This window comes from Lissotriton vulgaris, chromosome 12, assembly GCF_964263255.1.
Source record: "Lissotriton vulgaris chromosome 12, aLisVul1.2, whole genome shotgun sequence".
NCBI lineage: Eukaryota > Metazoa > Chordata > Amphibia > Caudata > Salamandridae > Lissotriton > Lissotriton vulgaris.
Window position 1 is genome coordinate 178045017 of NC_141700.1, and position 18806 is coordinate 178063822.

Sequence of the window (18806 nt, forward strand, 5' to 3'; positions counted from 1 at the left end):
ACGCCTCACAGGGAAAGCCAGGATGGGTTTCACAGCGCTATTTGTACAAGCGCCTTGAGACCCTTGCGGGTGAGTAGTGCGCTATACAAGTATCAATTTACATTAAAAAAACATGCAGCACATCAAGCTAGCTGCCTGCATTGTAAGTAGGATTGATTTTGTGCAGGAAGAGACACTACCTCCTTCGTGTGCTGTTATGGGGACCTTCCCTTTTCACAGAAATATACGTCCAATACCTATTTGTGTGTGTGCTCGAGAGAAACAAAGAGACAGTGAGGGAAACAGAGAGAGAGAAAAATAGAGTGAGCTAGAGATAGTGGGTGTAAATATGTGTGTTCAATTGCATGTTTGTGCTATGCCAGCATTTCTCTGGAATCACAAAGTGAATGAATGTTTTGTGTGAAAGAAACTGTCTTGCTCCACCTAATTTATTCTGTATTACAGACTCATAATCTGCAATTGAGATTTAGGTTTGATATGTTTGGTGCTTTCAACATTTGTGATTATTAAGATATTAAGGGCCAGATGTAGGTGGCCATTTACCGACTGGTAACGGCCGATTTTGGCCGTTACTGACCGGTAAATGGTCATTCCATATGTAGGTGGCCTATTTTACTGATTCGGTAAATTTACCGAATCTGTAAAATACGGAATCGGTATTTTTACCGATTCAGTAATTTTGAAATGTAGGTGGGACTCTTCTGAGTCCCACAGGCCTTACCGAATCGTTATTTTACCACCCAATCCAATTGGGTGGTAAAATACTGATTCCAGGTGTGCATGCACATGTGTGCATGCAAACCTATGGCATGTGACAGACGGACATGCCCTTAGGGCATATCTGTGTGCCACATGTCACACATCCCTTAAATCGGGTGCTAGAGGGTATCAAAGTGACACCCCCTGCACCCTTGCAAAATTCGGTATTTACAGAATCGGTAAATACCGTTTCGGTAATGCCCATTGATTCCTATAGGCTTCAATGCCCATAGTAATCAATGGGCATTACCGAATCGGTATTTACCGATTCGGTAAATACTGATTCTTACAGAATCGGTAATTCACTTACCGATTCTTTCTACATCTCCCCCCTTCAATTTTACCGATTCATAAATATCGAATCGGTAAAATTCGGTATTTATGAATTGGTAAAATTAACTTACCTACATCTGGCCCTATATTGTATACTTACTTTAAGGGGTTTGGGTGAGTCTCCTGCAGCCACAGGCTTTGTTTGCTACAGAACTTTGAGCTATTGGTTTAAGATATTGCCAATCACATCTTAGATGATGGCACAGGTGTAGTTTAGCCTCACTTTATTCTACTGACTGTTTGGGTGTGTCCTCCTATCTCACTTAGAATGCATGAGGACTTTTACATGTATAAAAATAAGTTGTCAAATGGCTTTGTAGCACAGAGCAGTGAAAGCTTCCAACAGTATCTTAAAAATGATAAACAAGGTGGCAATCCTGGAATAATATTCCTCTTACATTATTATGTTTTTTACACGTCTAGGCTAATCTACATGAGGTTAGTATAAGGATAAAAAATTTCATAAGTCCTTTCCATCCTCCTCTGTATTGAAGTGCCAATTTAGAGGGCACTAGAATGCGATACATCTAATGGTAGAGATGACGTTGACTTCACAGTTCCCTTTGGCAAGAGCTGACACCTGTGGGTAGCTCAAACATGTTCTGATTCCCTATCAGTGGCAATTGATAACAAGATACAACCTCTAGGTAACCACTCATAGCCCTGTTAACTCCTCAGGCCATTTTTCATTGTCTCTGGGCTGGTAATTACTGGGTCTGCACACAATTCTATACCCAATAACTCAGGTCCCAGAGGCATTGAGCCCAGACCTTGGAGATTCAGGGAGTTGGGCAGCTGCTGCACCCAGTAACTGCACACTCTCTAAAGGCATAAGTAGTAAATGCTCTCCACTCTGCCTTTCATGCCACCCGATGAATGGTCATCCCAAAAGCTCTCATATACTTTTACCACATTCGCCAAGCAGGTGCTAAACGTGCACAGATATGACCCCTTTATTTCGCTCAAAAAAGGGGAAAACATGCTGTTAGTCTGGGGGAAAAGCTGTCTCCCCAACCATTGGAACAAAAACAGCCCCTCTGAGATCACACTATGCCTGAAGTGGAACATTCCACAAACTTGCCATGGGAACATCAAAATAAATATTATCATTTGAGCTGAGGAGAGGATAACAGCCCTATCTTTTGCTTATGACACTATGCTCATTTCTAAATCCTCAACAATTCTCCAAACCCTGCTTAACAGATGCCATGTTTTCTGTAATATGCACAGGCTGGAAGTCAAAACACAAAAGACTAAACTTATGCATTTTATTTGCCAGAAATATTTTAGGGGAAAATGAGTAAATGGAATAATGATCTTGAGAGAGTCATTGAATTTGATTACTTGGGGGTTAGGTTAACAGACACCAATTCATGGCCATCGTAAATCACAAAAAGTTCTCTTCTCATAAATAATAGAGCCTCGGCCATTCCTAGGTTTGCCAATCATATCTCCTCATATACCATCTCTCCTGCAATAGAAATGTATAAAGCTTAAGCAATTAGTACTCCTCTATATGGTCCTGACATTTGGGGCCATTGTGATGTTTCAAGTATAAGATAGAACAGAATAAATGTATGAGGTCCTTGGTGTTCCTTGGCCAGAGTACACCTTTGCTTCCTTTACGATTAAATCTTGCACTAAAACCCATTGTAGAGCAGGCCCGGCCCGTGCGGGGCGTTATACCGGGGCGGTGACGTCAGGCAGGGGAGGGGCAGGGTGGGGGGGTTTAAAATGCGGAATTTGGACCATTACAGGTAAGTAACGAAAAAAATGAATTTCGTTGCCCGCGCTGCATCGTCAAATGTGATGCAGAGCAGGCTACGAAATTTGTTTTATTCATTTTTTTCGTTACTTACCTGTAATGGTCCATATTGCGCATTTTAAAACCCCCACCCTGCCCTCCCCCACCTGACGTCACTGCCCCGGTATAACGCCCTGCACGGGCCGGGCCTGTTGTAGAGCTTACCAGGTTAAGGCCCATATTATACTGCATCTATATTTTGAGCATTACTGAACTTAGTCCATTCAGGAATGTGTTGCAGTATATCTTCACACTACCACGATCATCAACGATCCCTTGGGTAAGCTATATTATGAAGTCCATAGTAGATCTTGGTTTGAGAGGGAGAGTGGCAAAATACTACTTCAAGTGGCCTAAATGCAGCTTCTAGGATAAAGGTTAGATACTAGGAAATATTTATGGAGAAGCAGAAATCATCTTCAGCGCTGTTTGTAATAGCGAGGAATTATTTAGATTATGTTAATCCACCATTCACAAGATCCTTGTACCTGAAATTCAAAGATGATGGTTTGCCACTAGCAAATGTACATTTTTATGGTCCTCATCATCAACTAAATCTTCTGTAAATCCATTATGCGTGGCAGTAAAATTCGAGGAACATGTATTGTTCTTTGCCCCACTTATTGTAGACAGAGGATTAAATGGATTGTTCTGCTATGTCATAAAATAGTCATAATATAGGCATATTGGACAGGATAAATGTGCTAAGAATTGTAAAACGTATTGAAGGATGAATATTGTGTATTTTGTTTCCATAGTAACCAGAATCATCCTCAACCTCCCCAGACAGATGCAGATCAACCCCCACCTTAGGAAACTCTACTGGCTACCAGTCAAGAAGAGATGCCAGTTTAAGCTGCTCACCATCATTTACAATGGCACTACACAATGAAGGACCGGCCTACCTCAACAAACGAGTAATTTCCACCAACCAACCAGAAAACTCTGTTCCAGATCCACCTCCCTAGCAGCTACCCAACGCATTGGCCGCGAAAACGGTGGAGGCCGCTCCTTCTCCCACCTGGAGGCTAAGACCTAAAACACCCTCCCCCTGCACCTCAGAGCCTCACTTTTGCTCCAGCAGTTCAGGAAGGACCTCAAGACCTGGTTGTTCAACCAATAGTACCAGGTAGTGCCATCCCGCAGCATGGTCCCACAGTTCCTCAAGACGCTCATGGGTGAAGTAGCCGCACTTTACAAACCCTGATTGATTGATCGATTGATTTCCAAATTTTTGTATGCAGCTTGGCTGATAAGGCTTAAGCTGATAGCAAAACCAGACAATAGCAATTTAAAACAAGTACGCATTGTTTTACCTGTTCCTGGATTTTTTCCACATCAAATGTTTTTATGCAGTGTCTTTTATTTTAAATTTATTTGCATGTGTTTTTAGGGGGGTTAAAAATAGTGTGTGCTGTATTTTATTTATGGATTTAATAATTAGATCAGACAATAAAGAAAGAAAGATTTCATCTGTTCTCAGTTTGTAGAAAAATAAGGGCTGGTGTCCAATGCTCTGGTCAGAAGTCAGAAGCAGGCACTAGTGCAACAAATAGCAGTACTGCATAGCATGGATTCCACCTCCTGCCTCTTTTTGGTCAAATATCAGATATTCCCTGTCCCTTTATCTTATTTCTGCAGATTCCTGATTTCAACCTATGTGACTTTTTCCCATCTTTCTTTTCTCCTTCTTTTCACTTTGTGCGTTTTCACTCTCTAGCTCTCGGGAAATGTCCCACAGGGAAAAATTAGTGTAGTTCCAAAAAATTAGTGTTGGCGGGCCCTACCAGCAACAACCAGCTCAAATTAAACACTGGATATTATATGTGGGTGTCTGAGCTAAATTCAGAGAGCACTTGTTCAGCCAATCAGATTTGACAAAAAACCTTGGTCCTTATTTATCATGGGTTTATGACGCCCTTGCGCCATGGAAAGGCGGAGCAAGGGTGATGCAAAACCTTGAATGATGTTTACCAAGCCACACAAGGCCACCTTGCGTGGCCCTGCATGGCTTGGTAAATGTGGAGTAATGGAAGATCACTTCCTTGCGGTATTCTGCCCCAGAGAGGGGTTACAAGAGTGGAGTGTGGGTGTTCCCTCGCATCCATCCATGTATTCTGGTGTAATCCCAGTTTGGTCTCACAAGTGATTCCAGTGGGTCACTGGAACCATCCCTGAGGGAACACCAAATTCTCCTCTATGTGCACAAGCGGATTCCCACACAGTTTTATTAGTCTTGAATAGATTTCCAATGTTTATTACTTTTGGTGTTTTTCAACGATAATCATTATATTCATTCAACTTTCCACAGATAAGGCATTATTAATTTAACTTCATATCCAATGCATTTCGGGCATTTATGATGCCCTTCATCAGGGGCTGCCACGAGGCCACACAACTATGCGTATAAGTACATAACAACCACGGTCAAGAGCAGGCATTATCATTCCCTGATGAAGGGCATCATAAATACCAAAAGTAATAAACATTGGAAATCTATTCAAGACTAATAAAACTGTGTGGGAATCCTCTTGTGCACATAGAGGAGAATTTGGTGTTCCCTCAGGGATGGTTCCAGTGACCCACTGGAATCACTTGTGAGACTGATCTAGTAGGGGGTCTAAGGGGTTATGACGCACCCTGTGGAGAACCTAAAAATCTAACAAACAAACAAATAAACACAAAAGCTGTGCACCCTCCAATTCAAGTTTTTTCGTAATCCCAGGTTTACCATTAGTAGTAAACCGGGCAATGCATCAAAATCCTACGTCTTGAAATATGTTTATTTGAGCTAGTTCTTTCCTCTTCCTACGTGTGCTGTATTCTGCAACACACAAAGAAAGAGGAAAATGCCTCGGAGGATTGTTTTTGTGCAGGAAGGTGTGCCTTCCTGCACAAAAATTAGCCTGTCTACAATGCAGAGACACTTTCACCCTGGTGCAGGGGTGCCTTTGTAGGCACTAAGCAGCCAAAAGTGCGCCAGCACTAGGAAAGGACAGGAATGCGCTATACAATGTTAAAATGAGGACATTTCTGCCTTTTCCCTTTCACGCACCGCAGCAAGGTGGCTTTGTGCATTGCGTTGCATGAATTTTTGGTAAATATGGCTCCCTGTGTTTACTATCCAATAACCGGGAAAGCTGCAGAATAGGAACAGTCTAGTGCACTGAATTCCTCTTGAGGGGGTCTGACATCCCTTGGATTATTCAGGATGTCCCTGCAATCAGAACACTTACCTCGTCCTGCTGCTACGGGCACTATATTTTGAATTACTGCAAAGCAGAGTATTTTCATAAGATTTCATCACTCAATGAATACTTTTTATGATATACATGCAGAAAAAATAGCTACCTGAAGGCTTTAATAATTTTTTCCCTACAGTTACATTTCTGCATTTTGTAATTTCTCCGCCACTGCGCTATTGTTTTCTTTCTGTTAACCAGGCTAAAAGTCAACGCAGCGCCGCGGTGGTTAATTTTGCCTAGCTATCATCCTATAGAAACACTTGGTATTTAGCTTGAAAAATGACTTTCTGCTTCACCCGTCAGGCAGCCCAGCACTCTTCAAATAAGTGAGTGAGAGAAATGTTTAAATTGCAATTTCCTGATGCCATTAGACACTTCTTCCATACTTAAATAGCTTAGTAGAGCATGCGCGTGCTTTGGTATTCATACCATGCGTCGCGCCGCATGCCATTACAATACCTTTTTTGTTTAAAGGGTAAAGAGATGCATGGATCGCTATCTTGGGGTTAGGGAAATGCACTGCAGGTACATGGCCAATCAGCTTTTTGAATAAGTACATACCAGAGTACCATAACCTCCCGGCAGTGCTCGGAATTTAAAGCGGTTTTATCTGCTCATTCGGAGAAAAGCGCCATCCTGCAAGAGCTCATGTGTATAGCAATTGAACATTACGCTGCAGTTATAAGTCACTGGTTTGTGTCAGGGTTGATCTCGCTACAATGGCCTTCTTGTATCAATTATTTTCGGGCCAAAGATGGAATCTCCCCCCCCCCCCCCCCCTCGCTTCCTTCCTGCCTCACTCTCTTTTCGCAGGTGTCATGTTTTCCCTCACACTGATTATAAATTACCGGCATGTCACTCTTGAATGACAAATTCTGCCACGGGACGGTGATGGAAATCAAAATATTGTTTCGGAGACAGACACATAGCTTGTGGCCTTCTGCACAGTGATACCTTTCCTTGTTAACGTCACTCGCTCACGTCACTGCGCGGTTTGAGTTTTCTTTTGTGAGCATTAGTTTGCATTGATTGGCTGTCAGTGTCACACGGCTGCCATTCTAATCCGGCAAGAAAAACATTTTAAATTGCTGTATAGCCAAGAGCCCGTGCTTTACATCAAGGGTGGTGCTCTTGGAAAATGCAGATTCCTTGCAGTAAAGGTACATGTTGAATAATTGCTACTGATCCTTGGAGGATAGGATGTGCAAAAGAGCATCTACACTATACAAGTATCAATATATGTGTCTGATCACAGCTAAAACCGTATAGATTCCTCCTGGGAAACACAAATATAACGTACAAAACCAAATATACGTTGATGTCCATCATTATGTCTAGCTACTCCATCAGTGCCCCCAATGTATTTCTCGAAAATGTCTTTTTTTGTGTGAAATAAATAAAATAAATATTTATATAGACTTCTAGAGCAGCGTAGCGTAGGCTCCAACCTGTATACATCAGGAATATACATTTATATGCTCATATACGATGCTTAAATTCAATGTGGGTCTTAACATCCTAAACGTGTGTGTTGCATTTAAACTAATTAATAGTGTGTAACTACTGCAAACACTAAGGATTTAAACACAAGTGTATTAAGGTGATCAGTTGACTAATGTAAACATGTTTTGGTGTTTTCACATTTAACATTGATTTTTGCTCTATATATTTACACTGAAAAAAAACCATAGGTTTCAGGTGTGTTATAGTTAGCTGGACATTTCACTCATACCAAACCATTGGAATTCCTCCGTTATAGTTAGTTGCACTAACTGTAACTCGCGCACCCGCAATCCACTGCTGATGATGTCACATATTACATCATTCATGGCATGGTCAGTGACATCACTGATGACATCTCAAATGACATCACTATTGACATCATCCAGTGAATGTGTTTTGGTTCATTATTTAAATATGTATTATATATATAGCAATCTGCATTGAAGAACAAGTGGATATATAAATATCTGGATGGAGGATGTATTAGCAGTGTTATTGACTCTACTTGACTATTTATAGTGTCTCACTAAATATATTCGATAGTGACTAAACTGTGTGAATATCTGTATCACTTTGTCAGTTGTTGTGTAAACTGCTGCACCAGTTGGTTACTAGCTATGTGAAAGTCTATATTATTTATTGATTAGTTAACTGAGTATTTGTGTGGGAGAGTGAATGTGTGTGTGGTTGGGTGGGAGGTGTATGACTGTCCAAACATGTGTAAATAGTTGATTTAGTAGGTATATGAGGTTAAGACTGCATGTGGAAACAGTTGTTTGGGTGAGTGAATGTCTTTATGGGTGTAGTGATGAGTAAATATATTTCTCAATGATACATGTCCAACAAAGTAGAAATATAAAAGGCAGTGTATGGGACAGTTGTTGTATATAAATAAGTATATATAAGACTCAGTGATTGTAGGAGTGACTGTATGGATAACTGTATACTTGTAATAGTGATTTTATAACACACTAAGTATGAGTTACTATCTATATGAATAAATCATGTGGTGTCTATATAAGTGTGTAGCTGAGTAAATGTAAGTATGATTCATTGTTTGCATAAGTGAGTAGGATGACTGCATAACTGAATACGGTGTGTGCTGGTGTGTAATGTTGATATAGGTGCATAAGTATATTTGATAGTGTTCTATTGATCATTGACAGCATGTATGAGTAAATCTATAGGTAAGTGATTAGATGTGTGTGCAGATCTAGGAATCAGTGAGTGGGTTTTAGAAACTTGTATTGGTGTGTCAATGGATTCAAATATAGTACTATGTATTTAACAGTGAGTGATGAAAGGTTATACTAGTGTATGATGAGGTGTACCTGATTGTCACATGGATGATGTCATCAGTGATGTCATTAGTGATGTCACTGACCATGTCATGAATGATGTAATATGTGACATCATCAGCAGTGGATTGCGGGCGCGCGAGTTACAGTCAGTTCAAACCAAGTATAACAAAGGAATTGTAAGGGTTTTGTATGAGTGAAATTATCCAGCTAACTATAACACACCTTAAAATATGTTTTTTTCAGTGAATTTCTAAGGTTTTTTAAATGATAATTCCTAACTATAACATACCTGAAACCTAGGGTTCTTTCAGTGAATTTCAAAGGTTTTTTTAAATGATAATTCCTAATTATCATTTAAAAGTGTGGCTCAGGGGTTAGAGGCGGCAGACCCGGAAGCTGAGATCGGCCCTGGACCAGTGTTCAATTCCCCGCCTCGGTGGGTCTTGGGCTAAAAATTCCACAGACTCGATAACTCTCGCTCCGGTGCCTTCTCGACTCACGGGTTCACACTCTGCGACTCTGGGCAATAGCTTGCTTAATCTCCACAACGGCCCCTCGCGGCAGGAGGCCTGGCTTTCACCTTGTGGATACCCTGCCGGGGTTATCTCACAGGGGAATACCAGGACGGGTTCCCTAAGCAAGCGCCAGGAAACCCACTGTGGGTAGCTGTGCGCTATATAAGCTCAAATACATTTACATTACACATTAAGCATATCTGTTTTTTCTTTCTTTTTTAATTATCATCCCATTCTCAACCTAGTAAAAACTGCAAATACTATCACTCTTCAATTGATTCCTTCCTCCAACAAAATCGCCACAAACCAAAACCACAACTAACGTTAATAATATACAAACTAAGTAAGTAAATGTTTTATTTGTATATGATTAATTAAAATCTTTACAAAATTGTAAAACGTCCATAATTGTTGTTACTTAAACATAACAATAGGGTGCATAAAATTACAGTGTTATTGACAGTTTTATGGTTTCCCTCGAGGGATTTAAAAAGTTCATCTATTGTGGTTAAGTCTCTTTCTTATTAGGTCAAAGAACTTCACAACTTGACAGTTCAATTTGATGTCGCTGGTAGAGAAACATAGTTTGGCTGCCTGTCTACAGGTCCGAACGGCATGTAGTTTAAAAAAAGGACGTAAGAGATTGAACCTCAAGTCCTTTATGCTAGGGCAGATGCAAATCACATGGATTATGTCCTCCTTGCCAGTTTTGCACATGCGACACTGTTGTGAAGGGTTATTTCTCTCCCAAGGTGGAAGATGTGGAAGTATGGGAATAACCCCAAGACGTAATTTTAAGAATTTTTCTTTAACATTTATTTTCATGCCGATACTGAAGTACGCTTGTGGCCGCAGCTTTTCATAGTCACCCACCGTTAGCCATCCGTGTGCTCTATTTGCCAGATCTTTCTTGTCTTCTATCCCTGAGATGATGCTAGCTGATTTTTTGGCTACTTTTTTAAAGGACAAGAGATCGATTGATGTTTCCCAGGTATCAATCAGGCCTAGAACTTTGAGTGATTCATATAAGTAGGCTCTCGGCACGAGGTTGTGGTGCTGAAGTAGTTCTTTCCATAGGTTTGCACATAAAGATCCAGCGTCTGCATTGCAAATTTTATGCCAATTTGTTGCGTACACGCTCCGCCTCTCTAGAGTTTGTTTCAAGATACCGAATTCTAGTCGAATCTGAGCCGGGGAGACGTATTTGGGAAGATTAAAAATGGCCCTGTATGAATTGGCAATGAGTGTATCCAGTAACGCCGCATCCTTACCGTGGTGTGATTCACTCCCATAAGTGAGAGTCGGTTTTAATTTGGCACTCAATATTTCGAGAAGGGGTTTAAGTGTCAGGTTAGGTAATTTGACCGTCAATGTTTTTAGAGCCAAGTAAGCCATTGTAGCCTTCCCTCGCAAAGATTTGAACTGCGCCCTCGAGGTGTTATTTGAGTCCAAGATTACTCCCAGGTACTTATATGTAGTAACCTGATCGAGCTTTTCCCCATTCAAGTACCAACGAGGGTTCTTTTTTTTCCTATAATTCACAGCCATCACCTTTGATTTATTAAAGTTTATTTGTAGTGCATTTTTTTCTGAAAAGGCATTGGTTATGTTCAAAAGATGTTGGAGGACCATTGGAGTCCGACTTATCAACAGCAGGTCTTCCGCATATAGCAGGTTTGAAAGGGTGATTTTCCCTAGTTTCGGTGCATGGTTGGAGCATTTGTCTAGTTGCCCAGGTAAATCGGCTAGAAAAAGATTGAATAGGATCGGTGCAAGTAGACATCCCTGTTTTAATCCTTTTGAAAGGTGTGTTCCAGCCCCAAGTTTGATTTTGATCCAGGTGTTTGAGTGGAGCAGTATTAGGACGTCTAATAGGTGTTTAGGTATTCCCAAATTGTCCAGTTTCAACCAAAGTTTGTTTCGGTCCACGTGGTCGAATGCAGCGGTATAATCAATAAATTAAAAGAAGATGACTTAGTTTCTTTTGCTACTTCCATCAGCAGTGATAGTGCCATTAGATTGGTTGTGGTCCCTTGGCCTTTGCAGAAACCCGTTTGGTTGATTGGCATGATGGAATTCTCAGTTGCCCATGATGTTAGCTCCTCCAAGATAAGGCCAGCAAAGTATTTTGCCTCCACATCTAGGAGAGCAATAAGGCGGTAGTTGTTTGGAAGCCTCTTGCTACCTTGTTTATATATCGGGCTGATGATTGAACCGAGCCAGGACTCAGGAAGGGTCTGTGAGAGTCTAATACTATTGAACACTGGTGCTAAAGATGCGCTCCAAAATTCGACATCTGATTTGTAGAGCATAGGTGGTAAGCCGTTCGGCCCCGGAGCACCAGTTGGTCTCCCCCTTGATGCTTGTCGTTGGATGTCTGATGGGAGAATTGGCTTAGGCCCTGACTCAAATGCCTTTATTTATTTATTTATTTTTTTTAAATTTTTTCAAACCTTTATTGTGCATAAACAGCAGAACAAATACGGGCCTACAACCCTCGGGCCGGCCACGAAGCATCCTCAGCACTGGTGCATGCAATACGATCCCCCCAGCAGCTACAATAGGACTAGCGAGCAATGAACTTTGCATCAGAATGAGTCATATCGCCGGGGGAGAGGAGAAGTGAAGGTTAATTTTTAAGTTTTTAAAGCGTTTTCACCAAAAGAGACAGTGAAGAAAAAATAATAAGAAGATTCGAGTCCGCACAATATCTTCACACTACGGGTAGGCGACGTTATATTCTGAAAACATCGACGAAGGTTAACAACAGGTATAACGTGGCGGTGCAAAACAGTGGCAACAATTTCCTAACACTCATGCACCCCAAACATCATCGCTCCAACCCTACCAACCCCAACCCAGTCCCGGAAACGAATCAGAAACTAAAGCACAGAAAATAGAAAGAAAGGCCCATAGAACCAAGCGTACAGCAAATTACCCCACCCACCCTGCAACATTGTGGAGGCTACGGCCTGCCCCCCCCCACAGAGTGCCTGTCGCCCCAGAAACCCGAAATATAGACAAGAAAGAATAAGAAGGAAAGAAAAAGAAAAGAACATGAACACCTTCAATATAGGGAGCGAGAAAGAGAAAGTCAATCTACATTCCCAGAAAGAAAAGGGCGGGGAGGAGCCCACTAGTTACTAAACACCCGAATATACTCTCAAAGACAACGAATCAGGAGGAGGATCAATTCTAAATAATCCCGGTCCCCCCAGCCACAAATGCAGCCTCCATCCTAGACTCAAGGTACAGCAGTAAGCATCAGTGCAGATACAAGAGTGGACCGACAATTCGCAGCATGTGACTTAAACAGGTGGAAAAAACAGTCCCAAACCCGGTTCGACCAGCCAAGAAGCCGATAGTAAAAAAAAAGGGGGGCAGCCTAGCCCTGGCCCGATCTTGGATACATCCCCAAGTACGCTCCCCGAGAGAAGCCCGCCCCCTCTAAAGCAAAAAAAACAATATGGCCACATAAAGAAGGAGAATGGCGTAGGAGCACAAAATGGCCGTCGGAAGTCACCGTGTAATCCACTGTCTGTCGTAGGAAGTCCCTCCGGGACACACGGAGAGTATGGGCTCCTCAGTAACAAAGGGGAAAGCCACGAAAAAGGAGCCATCGAGGGGGCAAATGATGTTACGTTCAGGTCTCTAGTCACTCGGGATAAAGGAGAGCACAATGTAGCAAGCTCCAGTGGAAGGGGAAACAATGTATCCCAGGCAGGTCTGTCAGACGATCGGTCGCGGGCGCCGGTAGAGTTTGAAGCAGGCATGTCTTCCCTGCAGGCAGGAGGAGGCACCGTACCACCATGAGGCTCCGGCAGAGGCAAGTTAGAGCTTTGCTGGGTACACATAGTGTGTCCCTGTCGCAGAACAGCCGCCATGTCGTCCAATTTGGCAATCAGTACTTGGTAGCCATTGTGCACCTCCGCTCGGAAGTCGCGCAGGGTATACAGGATAGTTGCACAGGAAGGTGGCGACTGCAGCCCCTTCATCTCAACACCCCGGGACGGCGCTTGTGAGCCAGACCCCAACACAGGCGAGGGAACACAATGCCCGGGCAGGGGTTGGCGCTCTCCCCCGCGCCACGAATCGCCATCTGAAGCCATAACAGCAAGAGTCTGGAGTAGTCGCCGGGACAAATGTGGCACGAGCGGGCGCCCAAACAAAGCTTAGTACCACCGGATGCAATGCCAGTCGAGCACCCGTCACTGAGAGCCGTCTAACTTCAGGCCACCATAGCGAGGCAGGGAATTAGGCAGCCGATGCCGAGCAGGCATGTCCGAGTTACCCCCGTCGCTCATCTCCGGTCCCAAACAAAGGATTAGTATCTGAGGAGCGTCCCGTCCCAGCAAGCACTCGCAGGACACCGCTTGCGACGCTTGCGGTCTCATGAGGACTGCACCGCTGCTCAAGTCCTCGGCGCCTCGCGAGCTGTCCGGTCGCCACCAGTCCCTCGAGGCACGGCGGAGAGCGACAATGGAGGCGGGGTCCAGGGCTGCATACAGTTCCGCGAATATCTCCGGCCGCCGGGCCAGCCGAGATCCCGGGAAAGCACGACTGAAGTCAGCGCTGCGTCCCAAACAGTCCGCCGTCGAATTCCAGCAGGATAGGAATCAGGATATCGGCGCGGAAAAAGAAGGGCTGGCGGAGCCGGGAGCTCACAGGTCTGCTCCGGTCGCCATCTTGGCTCCTCCCCTCAAATGCCTTTATTAAGTTTTTTTCCGTTTTTGGTTTATCAATTTTTTGTGTATTCATGGCGATGTCCTCACCCGTTTCAAGGGGATTTGCGGGGGTGTAGTGGTTGAGGTTTGCTTTATTTTTGTGCTTAGTGGTTGTTGAGGAAGGTTTATTTGTATTAGCTTTGTCTATAGACCCATCATTATTGAAGTGCGTCAGTAGGTATTTCGACCATACTTCTTCAGTTATGTGCGAGTTTTGACCAGGGAGGTCAGGATTCTGTATTCTTTTAACCATTTGCCAGAATCTGGAGCTGTTCTTCTGCTTCCCCTCGTGAACTAGTTTCACCCATAGTTCTTCGTTCCTTCGCTGCTGGTTGCCCCATTTTGTCCGTTTCAATTTTGTTTTGGCTTCCCGTAGGGCAGTTTGCAAGCTATGACTTGTAGGATTCTTTCGCAACTGTCTCAGTAATTGATTTACTAATCTTTTTTGTAGTTTCATTTCTGGACATGAGTGAATCCCGCAAAGGGGCAACTGTTGATGATGTAAATTAGTGGGAACCTTTTTTACCATTTGCTCCCTAATGGTTTTGATGAAAATGTCCCAGACATCCGATCCCTTAGATGCATAGCTGATGGCTTGGGAGAAGAGATTTTTCACCATGGAGCTAATTGAATCGATGTTCCCGGCGTTACAGCGAAGCCGCCTTAAATTTGGGGCAGTATCTGTGTCGAGGCCTATAAAGGTTTCAGTTCCCAGGTGGGAAGTGGTTTTTATTGTGGCCTCTTGTGACAAATGATCACTGAGGTCGCTCGTACCTGTTTTAAAGGACTTTACCAGACAAAGCATTTTTAGAGATGTGAACATGTAGTCAAGATGGGAGGATTGTTTATTTGCATGGAAGGTGGCAACTGGTGGATCATCACCAGGGTATGAGGTTCCGTGACAATTATAAGTGGTGTTTTCGACTCTTTCGAATATGGACGAGTTTAGTGGGTGTACGTGTTTTCGCTACACTGGCCTGAAGCGTTCGTCTCATTCGTGGGTTTCTTCATCTGAACCCACGGGTTCCATTTTAGATACCGCATCCATTTTGTTTCTTGCCCTCAAGTAGCCAGCGAACGGACACTGTCCGCTTCGTGACCCTGGGATTCCCAAGCTCCTGCGGAAGACACGTGTTCCTTTGAGGGTGTCTTTATGACGAGGGGGATGACACTGCAAAGGCAGATGGCTCCGCTCGGGGCTCGCCTTGCCGTGCCGGTCTATTGTTTCAGCCGTGCATGCATTAAGCACGACTCCTTTGATCCTGCAATCACGTTTCCGATATTGCCCCCTATACTCATTACCAATCTGTTGTCTGTTTTCTGTCTTCCATGCACCTGTTTCTGCCTCTTCCCTTAACTCGTTTACAGCCAGACTGGAATGTGCCTACTGATGGGATGATGTACTTTTACAGTTGGGAACCGGCGATGCTACTGTAATTATGTTCCGGGACCCTGAATACATGAAAGCGACCCTTTTGAGATTTACTGTGGGAACTAAGCTGTAACCTTTTGTTCACCATGTTGTGCAATGACTAAAAACTGTATAAAAGGAGCGATCCACATTAGCAATTTAAAGCAGTCTCCTAGAACCTACACATGTTGTAATTCTTGTGACTTCTGTGTTCCCTGCAGTAAATAAACCTCGATCTTTGACGCCGAAGGAAGTGTCCCGTTGTTAGACGGACCGGGAGGGTCGGCCGAGGATACGGGGAGAGGTCTCCGGGGAGAGCCGTCTCCAGCGATCGTACAGACAAGTAACTTCCCCCCCACAGACGTACACCACACAAGGATAAGGTTCAACGATACTTTATAGCAATTCTTTAGGTACGGTAGAATGGTACAAGGAGGTCTGGACTCAGGGGTCCCCTCGATTCTGGTCTCTGGGTTGGGAAAAGGGTAGCGGGACAGTCTTGTTACCAATAGATGAAAATAGCTCTCAATCCTCGAGCTCGGCGTTCTAGATGATCGGGCCGCGGCGGAGCCAGCAGGTCCCGAGATGGACGGAAGAAGCGACGGTCCGCGGCGGAGCCAGCAGGTCCCGATGAAGATGGTAGTTACAACGGTCCGCGGCCACGCCAGCAGGTCCCGACGACGATGAAGGATTACGAAGGTTGCGGCAGCGCCAACAGGCAGGACGATGTGCGCAAGGCAGAGCTACGGCAGCGCCAGTAGTCCGTCAAGGATGAGTTCTTCTCTGCGTCTCTCGACTCCAAGATACAACTGCCTTCCTGCTCTGGAGCTGCCCCAGTTATAGGGCTGATGCCCTTTGATGTCCGGACCCTCGCACTTGGAGGTCGGGGGGTCCGGGATGAGGGAGTCCAGACACCCAGCAGGGGGGTGGAGCCAGCGCCCGGGGAGGTTGTGGGCGAGCGGCACCTGGCGGGGGAGAACCATCGACACCTCTTCCTCCCATTGACCTGCCAAGTAGTCCGCTCACCTCCTGGGTGGATGGTGGTGCCGGGATGTCTGAGGCCTGGCCAGGCCCAGGGTTGGGGTCGATCGGGGGCCACGCGGCCTCGTGGCGGAGTGTCCAAAGATGGCGCCCAGGCTGGGTGCGCGGGCCAGTAGTGGATCGGCCCCACGAGGTCGATATGTTCAGAGGCAAGGGTCCCGGAGGGGACGGAAAACGTGAAGTGGTGGTGGGTGACACTTGAGGGACCGGGCTCGGGCCTGGTCGGGCAGAGGGGGAGCGGCCCTTCATGTGGCCTGTCCAACATGCGTCCCCCCCAGCTGAAGGCGGGGAGAGTCACCCATCCTCTTGGGGATTCTCCTCGTCGAGGCGGAAAAAGCGGGACAGGCCATCCGCGTTGGCGTGATCTGGCCCAGGCCGGTGTTCAACAGTGAAGTCCATTCCTTGTAGGGAGATGGACCAACGTAGTAGTTTCGGGTTTTCCCCCCACATCTGCATCAGCCACTGCAGGGGTCGATGGTCGGTCTGCACCCGAAAGTGTGTGCCAAAGAGGTAGGGCCGGAGCTTTTTGAGGGCCCATACCACGGCGAAGGCCTCCCTCTCGATGGTGCTCCAGCGTTGTTCTCGAGGTAGGAGTCGCCTGCTGATGAAGGCCACTGGCTGATCAAGGCCTTCGGTGTTCACTTGAGACAGGACCGCCCCAATGCCGTGGTCGGAGGCATCCGTCTGGACGACGAATTCCCGGCTGTAGTCGGGGGCCTGGAGCACAGGGGCGGAGCACATGGCGGCCTTCAGTTGTTCGAAGGCTGTTTGACAATCTGGGGTCCAGTTGACCTTCTGGGGTTGATTTTTGGACGTGAGTTCCGTGAGGGGCCCCACTATGGTACCATAGTCTTTCACGAACCGTCTGTAATAGCCCGTGAGTCCCAGAAAGGCGCGGACCTCGGTCTGGGTGATGGGGGGCTGCCAGGACCGGATGGCGGCAATCTTGAGCTGCAGAGGGGCCACCCGGCCGCTTCCCACCTGGTGTCCGAGGTAGGTTACGGACCCCTGACCAATTTGGCATTTGCTGGCCTTGATCGTGAGGCCAGCCCGCTGAAGGGCCTGTAGCACCGCTCGGAGGTGGTGGAGGTGCTCGGACCAATGGTGGCTGTACACAGCGATGTCGTCTAGGTAGGCGGCGCTGAATCCTTCGAGCCCGGCCAAGACCTGATTGACGAGCCGCTGAAATGTTGCTGGAGCATTCTTCATGCCGAAGGGCATGACCCTGAAATGATAATGGCCATCAGGAGTGGAAAATGCAGATCGTTCTTGGGCCCGGGGTGTGAGGCCGATTTGCCAGTAGCCCGCCGTCAGGTCGAAAATACTGAGGTAGCGGCCAGCTCCCATGCGGTCGATTAGTTCGTCTGCCCGGGGGATGGGGTGTGCGTCTGTTCTGGTGACCGCATTCAAGCCCCGGTAGTCGACGCAGAACCGGAGTTCCGGGGTGGTGCCGGGAGTGGCTGTTTTGGGGACCAGCACTACTGGGCTGGCCCAGGGGCTGTCTGAGGGCTCGATGACCCCGAGCGTGAGCATCTTGGTTACTTCTTCCTGGATGCAGGCCCGTACCCGATCTGGTACGCGGTAGGCCCGGTGGCGGATAGGGGGGCTGTCCCCCGTGTCCACGTCGTGCACACACCAGGAAGTGACACCGGGAGTGAGGGAAAACAGGCTGGCGAACTGCAACAGGAGGTCTCGACAGTCTTGGCGTTGTTCCGGGGTGAGGGCCTCCGAGAGTCGGACCCCATCCACGGAGCCATCTTTCTCCCGAGTCCGTAGGAGGTCAGGGAGGGGTTCGGAGTCTTCTTCGGCTCCACTGTCTGTGGCCATCAGGAGGCTGAGTTCTGAACGCACAAAGTGGGGTTTCAGTCTATTAGCATGGAGGACCCGGAGGGGGTTCCGTGAAGATTCCATGTCGATGAGATAGGTGACAGGACCCTTGCGCTCGACTACTTTGAAGGGTCCCGTCCACTTGTCTTGCAGGGCGCAGGGTTCGGTGGGGGACATCACCCATACCTGTTGCCCAGGTTCAAATTCGATGGAGGAGGCATTCTGGTCATACCACTTTTTCATGTCCTCTTGACTGGCCTCCAAGTTTGCTTTTGCCAGCTCTCTGAACTGTCGGGTCTGGTTGCGGAGGGTTAGGAGGTATTTGAAGACATCTGGAGGGTTC